Genomic DNA, 20741 nt, shown 5'->3' with positions numbered 1-20741 from the left:
TGCATGTAACAAACTTTAAATGTGCACCTCAGTAAATTTCATCATATAAACAGTGCCTAACTCAAGAAACACAATATCTCCAGGACCCCAGAAACTTCTAATCCATTTCTAGTCACCATTCCCACCACAAGTTTTGTCTCTTTTTGAACTTCATATAATGGAAACAGTATGGTACAGAAGGTACTCTTTTGAATCTGGCCCCTGTTTCTCTACATTATAATTGCAAATTTTATTAGCTAGAAGTTAATCGCTTTTATTACTCACAGTAGTATGTATTTTCTCCTTCTACTGATGGACTTATTGTTTCCACTTTGGGCCTCTTACAAATAGTACTATTGTGGTCTTTTTGCAAATGTTGCTTTGTTGTAGAGAAGTAATTCCGAACTTGTTAGATGTGTCAAGCTTGTGTCTCAAGATGAAAAAGAATGGAGTTGATGACAAAGGAGGTTAAGAGGATAAAGTTCTATTAAGAGAAAGCCCCTGAGAGGCAGGATGGGACCCAAAAGTGGGTTGCTGCTAAGGTTCTTTGTCTAGGGAGTTTTTATGTGGTAAAATCACAGCACAGTTTATCTTGGGTTAACCTTCAACCTATAGGATTACAAGTACAGTTACTTAACTAATGCTGATTTATAGGAAAACAAAGTACAGTGAATACCTATAATCACAGCGCTTAAGAGGCTGAAACAGGAGGATTGTCTAGAGTTTGAGGCCAGCCTGGGTTACATAGTGGGTTCAAGGCCAGCCTAAACTACACAGTAGGACTGTCTCAAAAAACAAAAAAAAAAAAAGACAAGAAAAAGGAAAACAAGGTATGTAGCAAGGGTACCTAGCACATAGAGGAGCAAAGCATTTCTGGAAGGGATGAGAGTGAGGACCAGAGTGTTCTGCTCACCTATCTACATGTTTATTATGTTGTTTGTATGTGTTTGTTATATTGCTTAGGCTTATTGGCCCAAATGGTGCTAGTTACACTGTACCTTTAAGCTGTTATTTATCTCTGAGGAGGCTTGCAGGCCATAGCCATTGTGTCTCAATCTTGGGGCCTAGTTTCCATCAATTCAGCCCTTAACTACGGGCCTGGTTTATCTCATCTCTGTTTTGATTCTATCTTAGGTCTGGTCTTCTTCTTTTTAACTGCCTATTAACTTCTGTCTAATTTAGCTATCGGTATTATATCTTAACTTTCTGTAATATTTCAACCTCTGAAGAGATATCTCCGACTGCCGTTAGGGGAAATGAGTGAAGTCAGTTTAGGATTTCGTTGTTGTTGTTGTTGAAAGGGGCAGCTGTTTTGATTGGCAGTCAGAGACGCTCTCAGGGGCCTGTCTAGAGGCCCTCCACAGACAACAGGTGTGGTGGAAAGCAGGTGGATACCTGAAAACCTAGAAGAAACAAAACCATGAAGGCAGGTAAGGACACAGGATCCAAATAAAAGACTGAGATAACAATCACCATTATTGTCAACAAGAAGTTTTATCAGTCAGAGCCAGTAAAGACCTTATATATAGAGGATATAGACGCGGCTTTTGGGTTGGACATAGCATTAACTTGTTGGAGGTGATGGAGACCCATAGAGACGTTAGACAAAGAGTCAAAATACAAATTTAGCCTTGTATTTTCCTTAAAATGTCTAGAACCTTCCAGTTTTGTAGGGTCCTGTCTCACTAACTGAACTGTTATGGTGTCCTTTAAGGCCCTTTGGGTATAGTTAGTATCTCTATATGGTGCATGACAGCTTTTAGTCCCAGGGAAGGAACAAAGATAGCCAAATGATCATACTGGTGAAATACATTTTGAGATAACTGGTGTGGGAGAGGGGTAAGTCAATATTTTTAACTCATCTGTTTTGTAACTGCGTGTTTTTTAAAGAGCATCTCCCCATCTGTCCTAGCGTTAATGAAAAGATGCCACTGAGGGTACACTATCTAATTTTACCTGCATTGTGACTGGGTGTGTATAATGATCATATGGATTTTGTCTCGTATACTTAATGACATTGGTCCAAGGTGAGTAAAAGTGATTTTTGTGTTCTTAATATAAGGAGACCTTTTGACTAAGGTATCTTGCAATGGGAGTCAAATACACATAGTCATCCCACACGTAGAAGTATCTATCCTGATATCTGTGGCTATTAGGTCTAACAATGGGCCTTGGGACTTTGTACTGAGTTAGAAGGGGCTCTCCTAGTGCCTGTAGTAGGCTTCAGTGGTATTGTTGGGGAAAGCAAATTATGTCATGGACCGTAAAGTGTAAAATGTCTAGGCCATTTTGTCATCTGGTAATGTTGAGCTATTTTATGAGTTAAGGAGGTTTTTTTGTAACAATTTTGTAGTTTGTTTCAATCCTTTCCTAGAGAAGAAGATATCTACCAGGGAAGTCCTGAGGTATTTGACAAGGGAAGTAGGCTGCCATCTCAGCAGGATATTTGCTTATATGACTTTCTATATTTTTATTGAGCCCATATTAAAAAGAAATTCGATTTTACATGTTTTTTGTTGCTGGGTTTTTTTTTTTCCTGAAAAGTTTCACTCTGCACAGAGGAGAGGGGCTCAGTGCTTGCGGCTGCTTTCCCCATGACAGCCAGCATACTGCTCAGCTCCTTGCATTTCCTCTTGGCATGGATGTGCATCCCCAATTTCTTGACAAACTGGAGGGCCTGCCTGTCCTTGGAGGCCTTGAGCAGCTCCATGGTGCACACACCTCCCAGATCACGTCCCCCAGAGGCTTCATGTGCTTGGTGAGGCACCAGCAGCAGCAGCTATACCTTGGTAAACAGCAGCTATACCTCACACTTTCCACCTTGCAGCCAGTGTCAAGGCCCGCGGTCATGGGATAGTGCAGAGGCATGGCTGGTGCTCTTCACTGGCTGCCTGATGCCCCCCATTTTAAAAAATTTTTTACTTTTAACAGAATAAATCCAGTCAAAACAAACCATTGAAAATGAAACAAGAATGCCAAACAGTGAAAATGATGCAAGACTTCAAAACAAGATAATAGGAAATCAACACTGGCTGCCATAATGCCTCTTGTTATCTTCAAAATAGCTGTCCATATCGTCAGACATATTAAAGTCACTGATATTCCCTTTTTAGGCTGTATAAGAATACCTATGAGAAAAGCAAAAAATAATATTTCAGACTATGTCACTAAAGGGGTGACTTATTTTAACAGGAACTTTAAATTTTTTACTGGCTTATAGCGATATTTAGATAGCAGAATCACACTCGGTACTGACACTGGGTCCCACCGGCTCAAGTCAGGTATGAGTTATATTGGAATGGAGATCAGCTACTTTGACAGCTGAGGAAGTTGACATGTGTATGGTCTTTTTCATGTTGGCCCTAGGAAAGGAGATGAAAAGGGAAAGACTTCTCCAAGACATCCAGGGTATAATGTGGGACTTTTTAACTCTTTAGACTGGGCCTTGTTAATTATTGAAGGATCTGTTAGAATTCAGCTAATAAGGTGACTTATTTTAACAAAGCATGCTTTTGTTGTTGTTCTTTTTGATTTTTTTAATGAAAGAAATGATTGTTAGTGAGGAAATAACACCCATAAAGCATTTAAAAACTCATCATCTGAGGTGTATGCCTTTTTTTAATGAAGCTAAGAGAAGCAAGTTAGGCCATTGTAGGTGGGTTTCCTGAGCCATTTTATGAAGGTATCTCTAAAGGGTTCACCTAGTTTTTCAGTTTTTTTGATGACTGAGATCTCTAAGTACAATGAAGATAACAAAGAAAGTCAAGTACCTTGGAAACACCCTGAATAACGGCTTCCTTAAAGGAAGGCCCATTGTTTCTTTGTAGAGTTTAAGAAGAAGAAGCCCAAACCCAGGGACAATTTTTGAGACTGAGACCTTTACCATTTCTTGTGCTCTCTTTGTCTTGTAAAGGAAAACTTTAATCCAACTAGTGAAGTATCCACCTAGACTAACAGGTTTTGGAACAGTTTATTTTGGGGCACATGGATAAAATCAAGTTGCCAGTATCTGCAGGATATCTGCCAAGTCTCTGTGCTACTGGAAGCACCATGGTTTGGTTAATGGAATTATTTTTTGGCACAGTTACATGTCTTATTCATTGCGTAGTTGGAAACACATTTTTTTTAAGAAATAATTTTGCCATTTGAGAAGTTTTATCTCTTCCTAAGTGGATTGTTTGACGTAAAAGTGTAACAGCCTTTCATTGATTGGCAGCTGGGAGAACTCGCCATCATCAGACTGTAACCACTCTGATGGAAGGAATTGGCACCTCCCCCACCGTAGGAAACAGCCCATTCAATTTCTGATTGAGAGTAGGTTGAGTTTTGATCTAAGGGCCTTTCCCAGATCATGGGAGCTTGAAGGAGGGGCCTTGGGCACTGTTTTTGCAGGTGCATTTACTCATCAGTTACCCCGTGACACCTTGTCAAGTCAGCAGGATGTCAAGGAACTGAGTTTGAGCCAGCAGAAGACATGCAGAGTGGAGTGTTACAAGCCGAAATAATCAGGTTCCACCTTACACCCAGAAACCAGCCTTACCTTCACTGTAACTAAAGGTACAGGTTTAGTAGCACTATCCACTAACCCACCAAAAATTTATCACTGTCCTTCTGGGACTAATCAACACAGATGTGGGCTGTTCGCTCACTTTGTCTACTATAAGAGCAGAGACACACCTTACAGTGGAAATTTATTTCTTTCCTTATTTTTTGCCTTTGTTTTGTTTTCCTGATTTTGTTTGTATATGAGTGTGAATATTGTTTGTAGTTTTCATGTTGTTCTGCTCTATTCTTGATTTATTGTTTTCTTCTCTTTCTGTTTTGTCTTTTTCATCAGTTTCTGAAAGTCCATATAATCTTCCTTTGTCCTCCAACCTTGCCTCTAATCTCTTCTTCTTCTTCTATTTATCCATCTTTTTCTTCCCAATCTCTTTTAAATTTTCTTCCCTAAGGGAAAAAGTGTAACATTGAGTGCATATTTGCTGTGTGGAATTTTCTAGTTTCTTTTAGATTTTGTTATATAATCACAAATATACTTCACACAGTTAAAGGTGGAAAACTAATAGTTACCACAATTCAGTGACCCTTTGGATTATAAACTCAGTTTTTTTCTGAAGGCTGATTGTAGCTCACATTGTCAGTTGAAGGCTCAGGTTCCTCTACACAGCCTTCAAAGTCTCTTCCCTGTACACAGGCAGATCTCAGTCTCCTTAAAATACATTGGCCCATAATTTCTCAATCCCATAAAGGAAAAGATGTTATAATGTTCTTTCCAAAAATCTTTATGGGTTAATTCCATATCTGAGACCAGCTGGAAGCACAAGTGTTCAGCCTTCAGGTCATAACTTAAGACTCTGGTAATACGTTACAATTAAAATTCTGATCATAACACAAGTTGTTCATATGTCAGGCTAGTTGTAATTCAATGTTCTATTGCATGTCATTTTCTAAGATGTGCTTGAGGCTACCATTGCTGACTATACTCCTTTAGGAAATGTAACATAATTATTCTAATCAGTTGTTCTTCCTGGTATGCCAACACTGAGATTGTCTCAAGATCATAAAAAATATAATAAGCCAATGCCAAAGAACCAGGACACAGGCAACATAGGCAGCAACTTCTCATCCTCAACAAATTGAAGAGGTAGGATCATGTAACAGATTCAAAACCCAGATCCAGCTACACACAAACATCTCTGAGAGGCAGTCATTTCCTAAAAGTTCTGAATACCATCAGTAAAGCCATGTGCCATAAGCAATTTACAATCATCAACCCAGGAACTAAACTAAAAGAAAGAAAAAGAAGGAAAAAAAAAAAAAAAGAAAATGAGAAGGCACAAGCAAGTTGCAAAGCCAGGTTCCCAGCTCACTAAAAGCACACTCAGGCGACAATGAGGTAGAGCAATCCAAAAGCCATCTAGTTGGACACTCTGAGATGGTATCAACAGAAGTACCAAGTAGATGAAAGAGACTCTAGAAAAAAAAATTAAATCAGACATAGTTTCTTGTAATACTACAGAGACGACCCTGAGGAAACACTGTTAATCAATCCAGAATAAACAATTAAAAAATAAAGGCATTTAGGAAACTGATGGAAACCATGGACACCTAGCACAGGAAACAAATACAATCAGATTCGAACAGATGTCCAGGAGATTCAAAATTCCATTGAAAATATGCACAGTAGAATTTTCCAAATATGCACAGAGGAAAGACTCTCAAATATAGAAGACAGGATTACAGTGAGCAATCATGAAAACAAAGACTGACTAAAAATAGTGAGAAACCATGAAAAATCAATCCAACAAAGAATAACATAAAATAGATCAGAATCAATGAAAAAAAACAAAACAGAAAATAGCACAACTGACCAGCAGGGCATGGTGACACATGCCTTAATCCCCGCACTTGGAAGGGGAGGATCATTGTGAGTTTGAGACCAGCCTGAGCTACAAAATGAAGTTAAGTCCAGCCTGAACTGCATAGTAAGACACTGTCTCACAGAGCCAAAAAGGAAAAAAAAAAAAAAAAACCAAACTTCTTCATCAAAGAAAGGGCAGAAAATTATTTCCCAAGTAGGGAAACAGGATTTGACATGCATATAAGTAAGGCATATAAAACTCCAATTGGTCATGATCAAAGTAAATCTACATCAAGGTAGATTTGTATAATAGTCAAGATTCCAGAAATTTAACACAAGAAGAATATTAAGAAACAAGTCACTCATAAAGAAAAGCCCATCAGAATCACAGCAGACTTCTCACAACCACCCTCACAAGGAATGCTTGACCCAGATTGATATATCCTGCAAAACTATCTTTCATAATTGATGGAAAATAAGATGTTTTCATGACAAAGAACAGCTGAGGAAATTTAGGACTACCAAACCAGTATTGCAAAGTGTACTCAAGGTCATTCTAAAAAGAGATAATAAGGATTACAACTCCATGAACCTCAACAGAATAAATCCATCAGGCAAGATAAGTAATTAAGAAGGGGAAAAAAAGACCAACAATAAGAATATAACATGTCAAAGATGAGTCAATACATATCAGTTATAACCATCAGTGTAAATGGTCGCAATTCACCAAACAAAAAAACAGACTGGCAGAATGCATCAAGAAGCAAGATCCATCAATCTGCTGCATACAAGAAATACATTTAATTCAGAAATAAATTTATAGACTGAAACTCAAAGGATGGAAAAACTGTGACAGGAACCCAGATAAAAAAGCAGGGATAGATATTCTTTTTGCAGACAAAGAGGATTTCAAGCCACTACTGATCAAGAGAGAGAGAGAATGTCACCGCATCCTTATAAAGGGAACAATCCAAGAGGAAGAGATAACAATCATAAACATATATGCACCAAATACCAGCACACTCAACTATACAGAATATTAATGGACATGAAAAATCAAATGAGCACTAATGCAGCTGTAATGGGGGATCTCAGTACTCCACTATTATAAACAGACAGATGAACTAGGCAAAAAATCAACAAAAAATTATCACAACTGAATCAAACTTTTGAACAGATGGACTTAGCACATGTCTACAGTGTTCTGCCTCACATCAGAATACACATTCTTCTCAGCTGCACATCGGGCATTTCCAAAAATATATATCAATCTTGCTTAGTGAAAATATGTAAATAAATGCAAAGATACTGAAATTAGCCCATGTATATTATCATCCCATAGTGCAATGAAATTGGAAATCACAGAAATATATGCACAGCCCTGTTTACAGCAGCACCGTTTGTATTAGCCAAAACTTGAAAATAACCCAAATGTCCACCATCAGGTAAATGGATAATGATGTGGGTTTTTTAAGACAATGGAATACTACTTTACCATAAAGAAATACACACTTGACATATTTCTAGGAAAACATGTGTCTTGAGACCATAACCTTAAGTGAAATAAATTGGACCCACATGTGCAAATATCACATTGTTTCTTCGTTGTGAGAAAACAAAAATGTAAATAAGGACCAAAATGTGTAATAGGAACTATGAACTAGGAAGAAAACATTCAGATGGAGAGTAGAACAAGGGAGTGGAGGGGAAAAGCAAACAAGGGAATAGATTTAAAAATGGGAAAAGAAACAAAACATGGAAATAAGGTTTTTGTAAATGAGAAGGGGAAGAGAGGCTGAAGAAAAGGTAGGGGGATACAAGAAACAAATTATATCACTTATAGATACAACTTTTCTAAGATGAATGTGATATACATATATATATCTAAAGTATACAAATAAAATCTGATTAAAAAAGAAACTGGAAATCAGTGAGAAAAGAAACCAGAAGAACTTCATAAACACATGGAAATTAAGCAATATTTGGAGCAACCAGTGGGCCACAGATATAAAGAGAATATTAAACAATTTCTACAATTATAATGTCAACCCAACATATTAGAATTTATGGTCTACATTGAAAGTTCCTTTACAAGCAGTGAATTCGCATATCACAAAAACAGAGCAAACTCAAATAATCAAGCTTATGTTGAACTTCAAGCTTCTAGAAAAAGAAGAGCAAATTACAAGAAGAAGGAAAATAAAGCAGACCAGACCCCGGTGTGGTGATGCCCACCTGTAATCCCAGGACTCAGGAGGCTGACGCAGGATTGCTGAAAGTTCAAGGCCAGCCTCAATTGCACAAGGAAACCCTGGCTCAAAAAGACTAAATAAATTAATAAATAAGATCAGAGCAGAAATCAATGCAATAGAGACCAAGAAAACAATACAAAGAAATCAATAAAAACAGTTGGTTCTTTGAAAGGTTAAATAAAACCATCAGTCCATTAGTCAACCTTATCCAAAAAGGGGAAAGAAAAGTCTTGGAGCCATGCAGTTAGGAATGAAAAGGATGAAATCAAAGCAGATGCTGCAGAAACCCAGAAGATTATCCAAACCTACTTCAAGAACTTGTATTCTAATAAGATGTAAAAAGCAAAAGAAGTAGACAGATTTCTTGATACACATGAATTATCAAAACTAAATCAAGAAGATATAAAAATACTAAATAAACCAATATCAGTCAATGAAATAGAAGAGGTAATTAAAACCCACCAAGAAAGAAAAACTCAGTTCCTGACAAATTCATTGCTGTTAGATACTCTGCTGAATTCTACAAGACATTTAAAGAAGTCTTAATGCTGCTACTTATCAAACTCTTTATTGAAATGGAAAGGGAAGCGGTATTCCCAGAATCATTCCTGGAAACAAGAAGTGCACTGACACCAAAACCAAAGAAAGACCCAGCAGAAAAAGAGGACTATAGCCCAGTCTCCCTAATGAACACAGACACAAACATCCTGGATAAGATATGGTAAGTGGAATTCAGCAAATCGTCAGAGGTTATACATCATGACCAAAAAGGATTCACCCTTGGATGGCTCAATATGCACATATCGATAAATGTAATACACCATATTAACAGAGCCAAGGACAAAAACCACATGATCACCTCAATAAATGCAGAAAAAGCATTTGACAAAGTCCAACAGCTGCTCCTGATAAAAACTACAGAAAATTGTAATAGGAGGTCTGTTGTACTCTAAGAAAATAGCTTCGTTATATGTGTATTATAGCAAACCTGTGTAGGGGCTTACTAAATGTGTTTGTTTTATCCTTTTTCCCTGACTGATATGTTAAGTGACCTAATTGATATGTTGAGCAACACTCTCCCCTGTAAAAAATTGCAAGAATCTCACCTAATTGGTATGTTAACCATTGTTGCCCTCTCCAAACTACAGAAGTTGTGCTAAAACAAGCTAACAAGGGTTGTTAATCACTGCTAGGTGCCTCTATTCTCCGCTAAAGAGCTAAGGAAAACTAGAATGGCAATTAATTTACATTTGTTTAAAGTAACCTGCTTGTGTGCAGAGAGATTTGCGTGTGAGTTTAACCCTTTACCCTGACCTTGACACATTACCGCCGTTTTCTGTTCTGTATGGTGCCTTATTGCCTCCCTCTCCCCTCACCTATCTATCTAGGCCATAAAAAATTTGGGTTTCTGGTGACCTCCCCCCGACCCGGTGATGATCTGTCGTAAAATGAGCCTGCCCCAATTTTAAGAACTGCTTAGCTTAAAGAAATTACCGGGTAATACTATGGCCCAAACCCCAATCGGTGCTTTCCTTTTGTTCTGTATGTATCAAATGAGTTAGATATCAGGTCTTTGTAAAACTTAAGTTCCAGCGTCTCATAACTCGTGACCCCTTCGCACTCACTAGCAAAGACAAGCTGTCCTGAGATAATTAACTCTCCACTTTCTTCTCCAAATATTGCTGCAGACGTGCCACTCTGAGATAATGTCAGTCTGCAGGATGAGAGTAATTTAAAAAAACACCAGGAACTCCCTAGATTGTCAGAGCTAAGTGGACAGCAATACAGTTTCCAGACTCGGGTCAACAAGTTTGATGGCTCTGCAGGTTTCTTTGTTTCTCTCCCCCCGCCCTTTCCTCCAGCCCCTTTTTAAAGTCCTCCCTTCAGCTTCTGGGGAACAGTCTCCAAATTGGCTCCCGGAGACTGGTCACCAGGCCTGGAAATAAAGCCTTTGCCACTAAATTTTCGGTCTCTTGCCTCCTTGGATTTTATACCGGGGCGCAAGTTATAACAAGGTCTTTATCTCAACCTGATAAAAACCATCTATGACAAACCAACAGCCAGTGTTATACTAAATGGACAAAAACTGAAAACTTTCATTCTAAAATGAGGAACAAGACAAAGATGTTCATTGTTTCCACTCTTATTCAATATAGCTCTGGAAACATTAGCCAGAGCAATTTGACAAAAGAAATGGAATACAGATAGGAAAGAAAACAGTCAAATTATCATTATCTGAAGGTGACATAACACTCTACATAGAAAACCCCAAAAACTCCACCAAGAGACCTCTAGGTTTATTAATCAAATTCAGTAGCATAGCTGAATACAAACTCAATAATCAAAAATTAAAAGTGGTCTAATATACAAATAGTGAATGCACTGAGAGAAATTCATGAAACAATACCTTTCTCAATAGCATCCAAAATAAAACCCCGCATGAAGTACATACGAATCAGTCTAATGAAGTAAACATCTTTACACTGAAAACTATAGTACCCTGAAAAGGGAGATTTAAGAGGATATCAGAAAATGGAAAGATATTCGTTGTTCATGAGTTGGAAGGAAAGACCCAGGGAAAAAATGGAAACAAAGATTTGTAAATAAAAAGGGGAAGAAGGATTGAAGAGAGGGGAGGGGAATTGGGAAAAAAAGAAAAATGTGTCGTGTACATGTACAATTTCCCTATGATGAATGTTATATTATGTATATCAGAATTTTAGCAACAAAAGGGAAACTAGAGTTGGCATACAGCATTACATTATAACTGCTAAGCTAATACTGATCCAACAGAGAAGCCAGTCACTTAGCAAAGGTACATGGGAAGAACAAAGGCATTTTGGGGAAGGGATGGGACTGGATGCTATGGTCACCCACCTGGGGGACTGAGGTCTATCTGCACTTTACTTAAGCAGATGATACCAATCATAGTACAATAATAGTCTCAAGTTACTGTTTAACCATCAGGCATGTAGACTTGATCATTGCATCTTTACCGTGAGGCGTAGTCTTCAACATATGCCCATCAAGCCTGAGTTGTGATGCATTCTCATCTTCTGCACTGACTCCTTCAGGGGCCTAGTCCTGTCTCACTGCCTATTAATTTGTGTCTAACTTAGCTGCCTATAACAGTGCTAGATACGGCCAAGCTTTGGGCCTTTGTTGTTCATCTGTGCAGAGGCTTGTAGGCCTCGTGATCATGTATCCATCTTGGGACCCAGTTTCTATCCATTTAATCCTTAACTACAGGGTTGGTTTGTCTCCTCACTGTTCTGACTCTATCTTGGGCCTGATTCCTTTTGAGCTGCCTATCAACTTCTATTTAATTTTGCCAACTGTAATACTTTGGTGTACATATATGCCTATCATTGGAAAATTCCTAAAAGTGGAATTGCTGGGTCACAAAATAGGTATATTTCAGTTTTCAGAGAGACTGCTAAATAGGTTTTCAGAGCTGTTTTACCAATGCATAATTTATCATTTTATACAGAGGATAAGAGTTTTAGTTCCTTTCATGCTCACCCAAACAAAATGTTTCAACTTTTGCCATTGTACTACATATATGTACTATATATGTACTATATATGTCCCTGTGGGTGAGATCAGTTTCTTGTATACATCATATTGTTGAGTCTTATGTATCATTCTGTGTGCTTCTTTATTAAAATTTATGCATATGTTGGGATATATATTTCTCACACTTTTACATGGTGCCCTACCAGTATGTGGCTTTCTTATGTCCTGGGGTATCCATTTATTGTATCCATACTGAGTTGATTTCCAACCAGACTCCATAGTGCAATCTCCCTGAAACTTTCTGGGTTGCAATTTGTGAGTGTAGGCACAGAGCATACCACATCAGAGTCTGAGAGCTCCACTGTCTCTGTTACTAGTGTGAGAGTGGAAAAACTGTTACTTGAAGCAGATGTGGTGTAAGCAACAGAATATATTGAATGTGTCCTCTGTGGTTACCTCTGCTAAAGTATCAGGAGTTAGAGACTTCCTATCTATAGCAGCTCTGTTACTTGAAGTGAATGTGATGCTACAACTTCAGTCATATTAAAAGGCCTGAAGCTATTGCCCTCTAGCTAGAGAATGATGAAGACCTTCGTGCTTCATAGGGAGGAGGAAGGTCTCAAATTATATATCCTTCTTTGTGCAAATTAATTCAGTCTTATCAACCCAATGCTATCTAACCAGGAGTGTTTGCAACTGAGCATAGAATTGTACAAAGACCAGGGTAAGTGTGGTGTCGTCAATACTGGGGTTCCCTGCATCTACTGTGGGGTATCTGCACAGGAGCAGGACCTCGGCCTCCTCCTAGCTATAACTGTGACAGAAAATGCCATCCACTCCCAGTATATTTCAGTTTCTTAGTTGTCCAAGTAGAAGTTCCTGTTCCAATTCTAGTTGCTTCTGTGTCCTATAAATGTCCAGTCACTGCAATGCATAGCTGTTCACTTTGATGTAAATTGTACAAACCACTGACAAGTCTCTGCCTCTGTACTTCTTGCTTGATTATTCCAGATAAGCCCTTGACCAGGCCCTGATATTTTGAGAATGATCCTGATCAGTGCCTATGACATAAATAAATATGCCTCCAAATCCTGGGTATCAGTTTAGGGTTTCTGCTTGCCATTGCATACCCACTTAGGGACAGGTCAACAATTTGAATAGAAGTATCCACCAGGAATCAAGGACTTGGATGTTGCTGAAACTGGGCTTAACTCTTCTCAACTGACCTGGAAGTGTGGCTCAGAGACAGAGCACCTGCCCAATGTATAAGAGGCTCTGGGTTCAATCCCCACTATTGAGGAAATAAGGAGGGGGAACTGAAGAGAGAAAACTAAAAAATAAATAAAATAAAAATGAGAGAAAAGCAAAAATCAAATTAAAAATAAGAAAGAATGAATGATAGATAGAATACATTGAGAAAAAAATGAGTCCAAAATTTTTCCCAGCCATAGCGCTCCGAAGCATAGCAAAGGTGAATTCTCTAATTAATGTACCAAGGTTGGACTCCACCAGGTATGGGGGTGAGGTATACTGGGTCTGGGCTGCATTTGCTGAAAATACTTTCAGCTCTCACCAAACAAGTTAGGACAGAATGTAAACTGTGTCATGACTTTCTCACTGAGTCAGTTTTCAAAAGCTACTTACTAAATTGATCCACACTGAATCTATGAAATGTCATCTGGAAAGCAGCAGGGTCAAGTATTTCTGGGCTGTTCGACAGTCTAATCTGCTCTTAGCCTCATCCAACATATTGCTTTTCATTTCTAGAAACTTTGTTTGGCTCCTCTTACCATGTCTTACTGAGTAAAGACCCTTCAGAGTTCTCTATCACACTCCATGAATAACGAAGGTATCCTTTCTAACTTTTAGGAATTAACATTATTTCCACCTCTCTATAAATATTGGATATTCTTCTACTTAATCTTTTTGGGTGTTTTTTTCCCAGACCTGGGGTAGTTTATTCATAAACATTATACTGCTGATTTCTTGAAGACGGATTCTCTGCAGATTGCTGCAATTCTCTCTGTTGATACCTTTCTCTTTTCTAGTTCTTTGGCTTGTGAACTCCAACGATGTTAGTCTCTCCACACACTCAACTCCATCTCTCCAACTCAGGGACTCTCCTGGGCTATGAATCCCCTATCCCTGCACCAAAGCCCAAGTGCATTCTCTGTACAGTAAGTGGGGGCAATCACAGAATTCTTCACTTTTCTTCTCCAGCTCTCAAAGGATCTATTGCTGTTGCCTGATATTCACTGTTATTGTTTTTTTAAATGTGCTTTGTTTTATTGGTTTGCTTTAGGTGAGGGGATAAATCCACCCTCTGTAACTCCATTTTGGGTGGAAACCTGGCATGTCATTCACAGCCTTCTAGTTATTCATTTGAATGATGGGTTCATAAACATTTGTTTTGTGGTGATCACTAACCATTCAGACATATATTATAGATTCTTTTACTTGTATGAAACATTACACAACTTTTGTTAAGTTCTAAAAGTGAATGAAGTTTTTTTCTTCTGGTATGGAACATGATAAAGGAAGTGGTAAGAATCTGTAACCAACCTCTTAATTTACCTTCCTTTCTAACCCTTCGACTTCTTCTTTGTATACTCTATCTTGACCAGTTCTGTCCTGTCCTTAACACTATGATACTGCAGGTGTTTTCCTGACATGCCTAGGCAGTGTTGGGCTGAAGTACAGGGAAGATCATGAACTTTCACAGTCTATGAACCAATAAATCATTGCAGCTATTCCCCACCACCATCACAGCACTAGATGAGTCCTTTCAGAATAGTGCTGCAGAGTCTGCACCCAGTGTACAACGTCAGACAGTTTAAAAGGTTCATGTGAAGAGGTTCTGTTTCATATGATAGTTATTTGAAAAATATAATCTGCATCAATGCTTGAATACTTCTCAAAAAATCCTCCTTCTCTTGGTAATGTGGTATAAGAACAAAATCAAGGTGCAGTGAATTTGCCATTTTGAGAATAATGGAAAATATATATGAAAAAGTACATAGAGTCAAATTTATAGTGAGTTAATCATAAAAAAACTTATGAAGGACTCTCAGGGCCACTTAAGAAAATTAGATAAAGGTAAATCAGGAGTGGTGGAACATGGCTGTAATCACAGCACTTGGGAGACTGATTTAGGAGGATTGTTGCAAGTTCAAGACCAGCCTGGGCTACAAGGTAAGTTCAAAACCAGCTTGAACTGCATAGTGAGACCCTGTCTCAAAAAGAAAAAAAAAAGTAAAGAAAATTAGAGGAAGGGACTGAGGACTATATTCATGATAAAAAAAAAAAGTTCAGGAAAAAAGGAAATAGACAAGTTCATCTTAGATTGAGATAATCCATGAAAGGTAAACTATAAAAACATCCAAAATTAGCTATAAAGGTTGTTATAAAATTATAGATAAAGATATTTTTTAAGTTGGTGAAATAATCTTGAAGACACAGGAGGCAGAGAAAGATGTGAGAGCAAGTAGGAAGAATGAGAATAAAAAGTAATTGTGTTTCCCCAACACTTGGCAGTCTGAGGCAAGAATGCTGTGAGTTTGAGGCCACCATGGGCTACAGAATGGGTCCATCCAGAACTACACCGCAAGACCACATCTCAAAAAATTGAGTTTCTAATAGATACTTGAAATTAAAACAACAGGAAACTTTTATTGTAAATTGTAACTAAAGAAAAACATCAAGCAAACTTTCTGTAAATCTCCTGAAAAGTACTCCTAGCCTTAGTAAGTATGTAGGAGTAGTAGATTTTAACTTCTTAAGAGTTATTGCAACATACATAATGTATGAAGTGAAAATGAACTGCAGACAACTATCTTAAAATTTTACTTAAACAATTCAGTTTTCAAAATATATAGTTATTATAAGAAGAAATAAAGCATTATTGACTACTTTTCATTCATAAAAGCTGTGAAAATAAATTTTTGTCAGTTCTTTGTGAGATTTAAATACTTTCCATTAAAAATACATCAACTAGAGGAGTTCAAGGAAGATGCTAGAGTGGTAAGCAACAGAGAAAGAGCCTCTATGATAGTTGCTGTCCAGATACTGTAATACAGCAACTCACGGAGGACAAGAAAGAAGGAAGTGGGCACCCTGGCCCCAGGAAGGATCTGTAGTGAGAACTGAAGCCCACAGGAAGAGCAAAGATAGAAAGTTCAACAAGGAAGAAGGAGATAGCTGGCAAAGCCATCTCCCTGAATTTGGACTCACTGCATGGGAGGATTGCTTCACACCTACAGATACTTCATGACTGTCTGCAGCACTAAAGGCTTCCACAAAGATGGGTAGCAGTGGAAGGGAGCAGTGGATGTGAAGCACTGCATTAACTGGGGGCTGTGTTTGATGCTACTGTTACTGCTGATGGTACCATTTTAGCCAATAATGACATAAGTGTTCTACCCAGCTTTTCTTCCTGGTATTCTAAGACTGAGATAGAAAATACTGTAGGCTGGTGCCAAATACCCAAGGGCTGGGCCAAGCAGGCAGCAACTTCTCATCCACAAAAGTTAAACAAGGTGGAGCCAACAATAGGAAAATAACATGACAAGGATAAGTCAATATATATCAGTTATGATCACCACTGTTAATGATCTCAATTCACCAATTAAAAGATGCAGACTGAAAAAATGGATCAAGAAACAATATCCACTAATGTGCTATGATACAAGAAACATGTATAATTCAAAAAGAAATTCAGAGACTGGAAGTCAAATGATGAAAAGCAATATTCCACAGGACAGGAACCTAAAAAGGAGCAGACATAGCTGTTCTACTAGGTGAACATTAATAAAAGGAGACAAAGGAGGTCACTGCATCCTCGTAAAGGGAACAATTCAAGAAGAAGAGATAACAATCATAAACACATATGCAAACAATACCGGTTCACATAACTATATAAAACAAATACTAACAGACATGAAAAACCAAATAAGCACTAATACAATTATATCAGGGGAATCTCAATACCTCACTATCACAAAAAGACTGATTAACAAGACAAAAAAATCAATAATGAAATATTAAAACTGAGCCAAGAATATAGACAGGAGCACAGTTCCTGCCTGGCGACTGCAAGGTTGTGAGCTTGATTCTCAGTAACAAAAAAAAACTAGAAATGAAGCAAACTTTTGAACAAAAGGACTTGGGAGATGTCCACAGAGTGTTCCATCCCGCAACATCAGAATGCACATTCTTCTCAGCTACACACAGGGCATTCTCCGAAATAGACACATATCAGCTCATAGAACCTGCTCAAGTAAAGGCAAAGGAATTGAAATTCTCCAATGCATATTATCAGACCATGGTGCAATAAAAGTGGAAATCAAAGGCAAAGGAAACTACAAGAAATTCATAAACACATGGAAATTAAATGAGATCATCCTGAATAACCAAAGGGTCACAGATAAAATTAGAGAAGAAATTAGACAATTTTTCCCAATTAAATGATAATCACAGTACAAGATATTAGAGCATACAGGATACAATGAAAGCAGTCCTATAGGGAAAATTTATAGCACTGAGTACCTGTATCAGGATAACAGAGCAAGCTTGAATAAACAACTTAATGCTGAACCTCAAACTTATAGATAAAGAAGAGAAAATCAAGCCCAAGACTTGTCCAAGGGAGAAAATGACAAAGATCAGAGCAGAAACTAATGCATTGGAGACTAAGAAAATAATGCAAAGAACCGATGACTCAAAGAGTTGATACTGAGGACTTCCAGGAAGATGGTGGCACAGTAAGCCCCAGAGAAAGGAGCCACTCTGAGAGAAACAGTCCAGATGCTGGAATATATCCTTGTGGGGAAGACAAGAAGAAAGAATGTGGGTTCCTTGGAACCGGGAAAAAACTAAAGTGAGAATTGGAGTCCACAGAGAGAGTAAAAAAGAAAAACTTTAATGAAGAAGAAGGTGGTAGCTGGCAATGCCTTCACCCAGAGCCAAACCTACTGTGTGGCAGGAGCTGTCAGAACCTGGGGATGCATGGTCACAATGATTGTGGTAGCTGGCAAGCCTGAAACCTTCTGTAAAGACACACAAAGGTGGAGGGGAGTGGCAGATACAAAGGACTGTACCGACAGGCAGTGAGTGTGGGAGGCTCAGTCCTCTCACAGGAAAGAGAGTGATTGGCCAGGAGCCATATCAGAATACGGCAGGATAAGCCCAGAACCGGAAATGTGGTTGGCTCCCTCCAGCAGCTCCTAGCTGGGAGCAGACCTTTGGAAATTTGCTCACACTGAGCCCTGCCCCCATGTGTACTCTAACAGACATGGTGGGGACTTCCTGCCCTTAACCAGGTTGGTAGGGAGGCAGCAGCTGGTCATGCCCCAGGCACACTCTGGCAACCCTCATTGTAGGTGCCCACCAGTAACCAGCTAGGAGCAGCAGCCAGCCCCGCCCCAGTGTGCACTCCATCAGCCACTGGTGAGCCAAAGCAGGCTGGGAAAAAAGCAGCAGTGCACCCAATGCACTGGCTGGGAAATCCAAACAGTCTCACTTCAGAGAAATTGTAGCTAGTACAGGAAGTGCCTGAGAGCCCATCACCCACTTGTTCAGAAGAACCCAGGAATATGTCAGGAGGAAGAAGCAAAAGCAGTCTCTGGTTTCCAACCAAGCAGATCTGGTCCAGGAGATGTAAACATGGAAGAGATCAGGGTCACACACATGAAATTTATGAAGTAATGGCAACTGAAGTAAAGAAACAACTTCATGAGGCTATAAAAAATTAGAACAGAAATACTATCTAAGGTAAAAGAAATGAAAAACATAGTAAATAAACTGCTAAGCACCTCTAAAGAAGACATAATGGAAGAACAGGGAAACAAAACAAAATGAGGGAAAACTTGAATGAAGAATATAAAATAAGATTAAGTGCACATGAAACACATTTAAGGAGATTTCCAGGGAATTAAAAATTCTTTAAATCTGACAAAACCACTTAGAAACCAAACATAGACTTTGAAATCTTGAAGACAGGTTTGCAGCTTGCGATTGTGAAAGCAGAGATCTCTTAAAAATAACAAGGAACCAGAAAGTAACAACTCAACAACTGCAAAACACCAAAAGAAACATACCTTAAGAAGAATAAATACAAGTGAAAAAGCAGAGCTCAACACAAATGACATTAAAAGTCTATTTACAGAAATAATTTCAGAAAAAATCCCAAGCATAGGAAAAGGAGATGACATTCACATAAGTGAGTTATAGAGAGTTCCAGCAGCTATAATCAAAATAAATCTACACCCAGACATATATAATAACCAAGATCTCAGAAATTCAACACAAGAACAAAATATTAAGAGAGCTATTAGAGAAAAGAAACAGATCATCTATAAAGGAAAATCTATCAGAATTACCACAGACTTCTCAACACAAACCATCAAATCAAGAAGAGCTTGGAGTAAAGTATTTCAAGTCCTAAAAGAAAACAACTTCTAACCCAGATTGATGTACCCTGGAAAACTATCTTTCAAAATTAACGGAGAAAGGGCTGGGGATTTAGCTCAGCAGCATAAGCACCTGCCTTGTAAGCATGTGGTTGTGAGTTCGATCCCTGGCACCAGTAAAAAAAAAAAAAAAATTAAAGGAGAAACAAGATTCTTCAGAGATAAAGAACAATTGAAGGAATTCATGGCCACCAAACCAACCCTACAAAAAATACTGAAGGACATTCTAGACAGAGATAAAGAAGACCATGTTTCCAAGAACAGTGGCAGTGGGGGCTCGCCAAGCAGGGCAGACAATGGAATGAAGGGGAAAACTGGACAACCAACATCGGAAAAATAGCATGGCAGAGATGAGGCAGAGCATATTGGCCATAATCACTAATATAGATGGCCTCAATTCACCAATAAAAAGAAACACAGGTAGAGTGGATCAGGGGACAGAGTCCATCAATATGCTTTATACAAGAAACAGATTCATTTATGGACTGAAAATCAAAGGAGAGAAAACAATGTTCTATGTGACAGGAAAAAAGAAAGGAGTAGGGGTAGCTTGCCTATCAACACCATAGTGGATAAGAAAGCCATGGCACTTTTGTACAATGGAAAGCTTTTCAGCTATAAAGAAAGATAATCTTGAGGCTCTTATAGGTAAATGGATACAACTTGAGATCATGCTTATGGAAACGGGTCAGAGTCACATAGGTAAATAGCATGTTGTCTCCCTAGTACAAACTCAAAGAATTAGTTGGATCAAAAATGCACAATACATCCTGTGAAAGTGAAAGGGTAAGAAGTGTCTAAAAAGAGAGGACAATGGCCATTGTTAATCCATTATCATGATTTGAAACCCATATTGTCTTCATTGTTCTATCTAGTTTGGTTTTATTCTGTTTCATTAAATGGTAACTTATTACATTTAATGGTATGAACAGCTATTTCAAAGATAACAAAATATATTATAGTAGCCATTATTGATTTCCTATTAGCTTGATATGAAGCCCTGTATTGCTTTCATTGTTTTGGTTTTATTCATTTTATTCTGTGCTATTTTGTTTAATTCTATTATGCTTGATGGTACGGGCCATTCTTTTGAAGATAACAAGAGGCATTATAGTAGCCATTTTTGAATTCCTTGTATTTTTGTTTCAAAGTCATGTACCACGTTCA

General features: G+C 38.3%; 1 protein-coding gene across 2 annotated transcripts in view; it reads left to right on the top strand.

Moving 5' to 3' along the window:
- Positions 1-20741, top strand: part of LOC134477824 (putative high affinity immunoglobulin gamma Fc receptor IB) — a 31297-nt gene that overhangs the window by 2735 nt on the left and 7821 nt on the right. The gene's annotated exons all lie outside the window — the stretch shown is intronic.

This window comes from Cavia porcellus, unplaced genomic scaffold (genome assembly GCF_034190915.1).
Source record: "Cavia porcellus strain 051 isolate PalLab524CR breed Dunkin Hartley unplaced genomic scaffold, mCavPor4.1 scaffold_1, whole genome shotgun sequence".
Classification (NCBI taxonomy): domain Eukaryota; kingdom Metazoa; phylum Chordata; class Mammalia; order Rodentia; family Caviidae; genus Cavia; species Cavia porcellus.
Note: the sequence above shows the minus strand (reverse complement) of the source record. Positions and strands in the feature narration are given on the sequence as shown.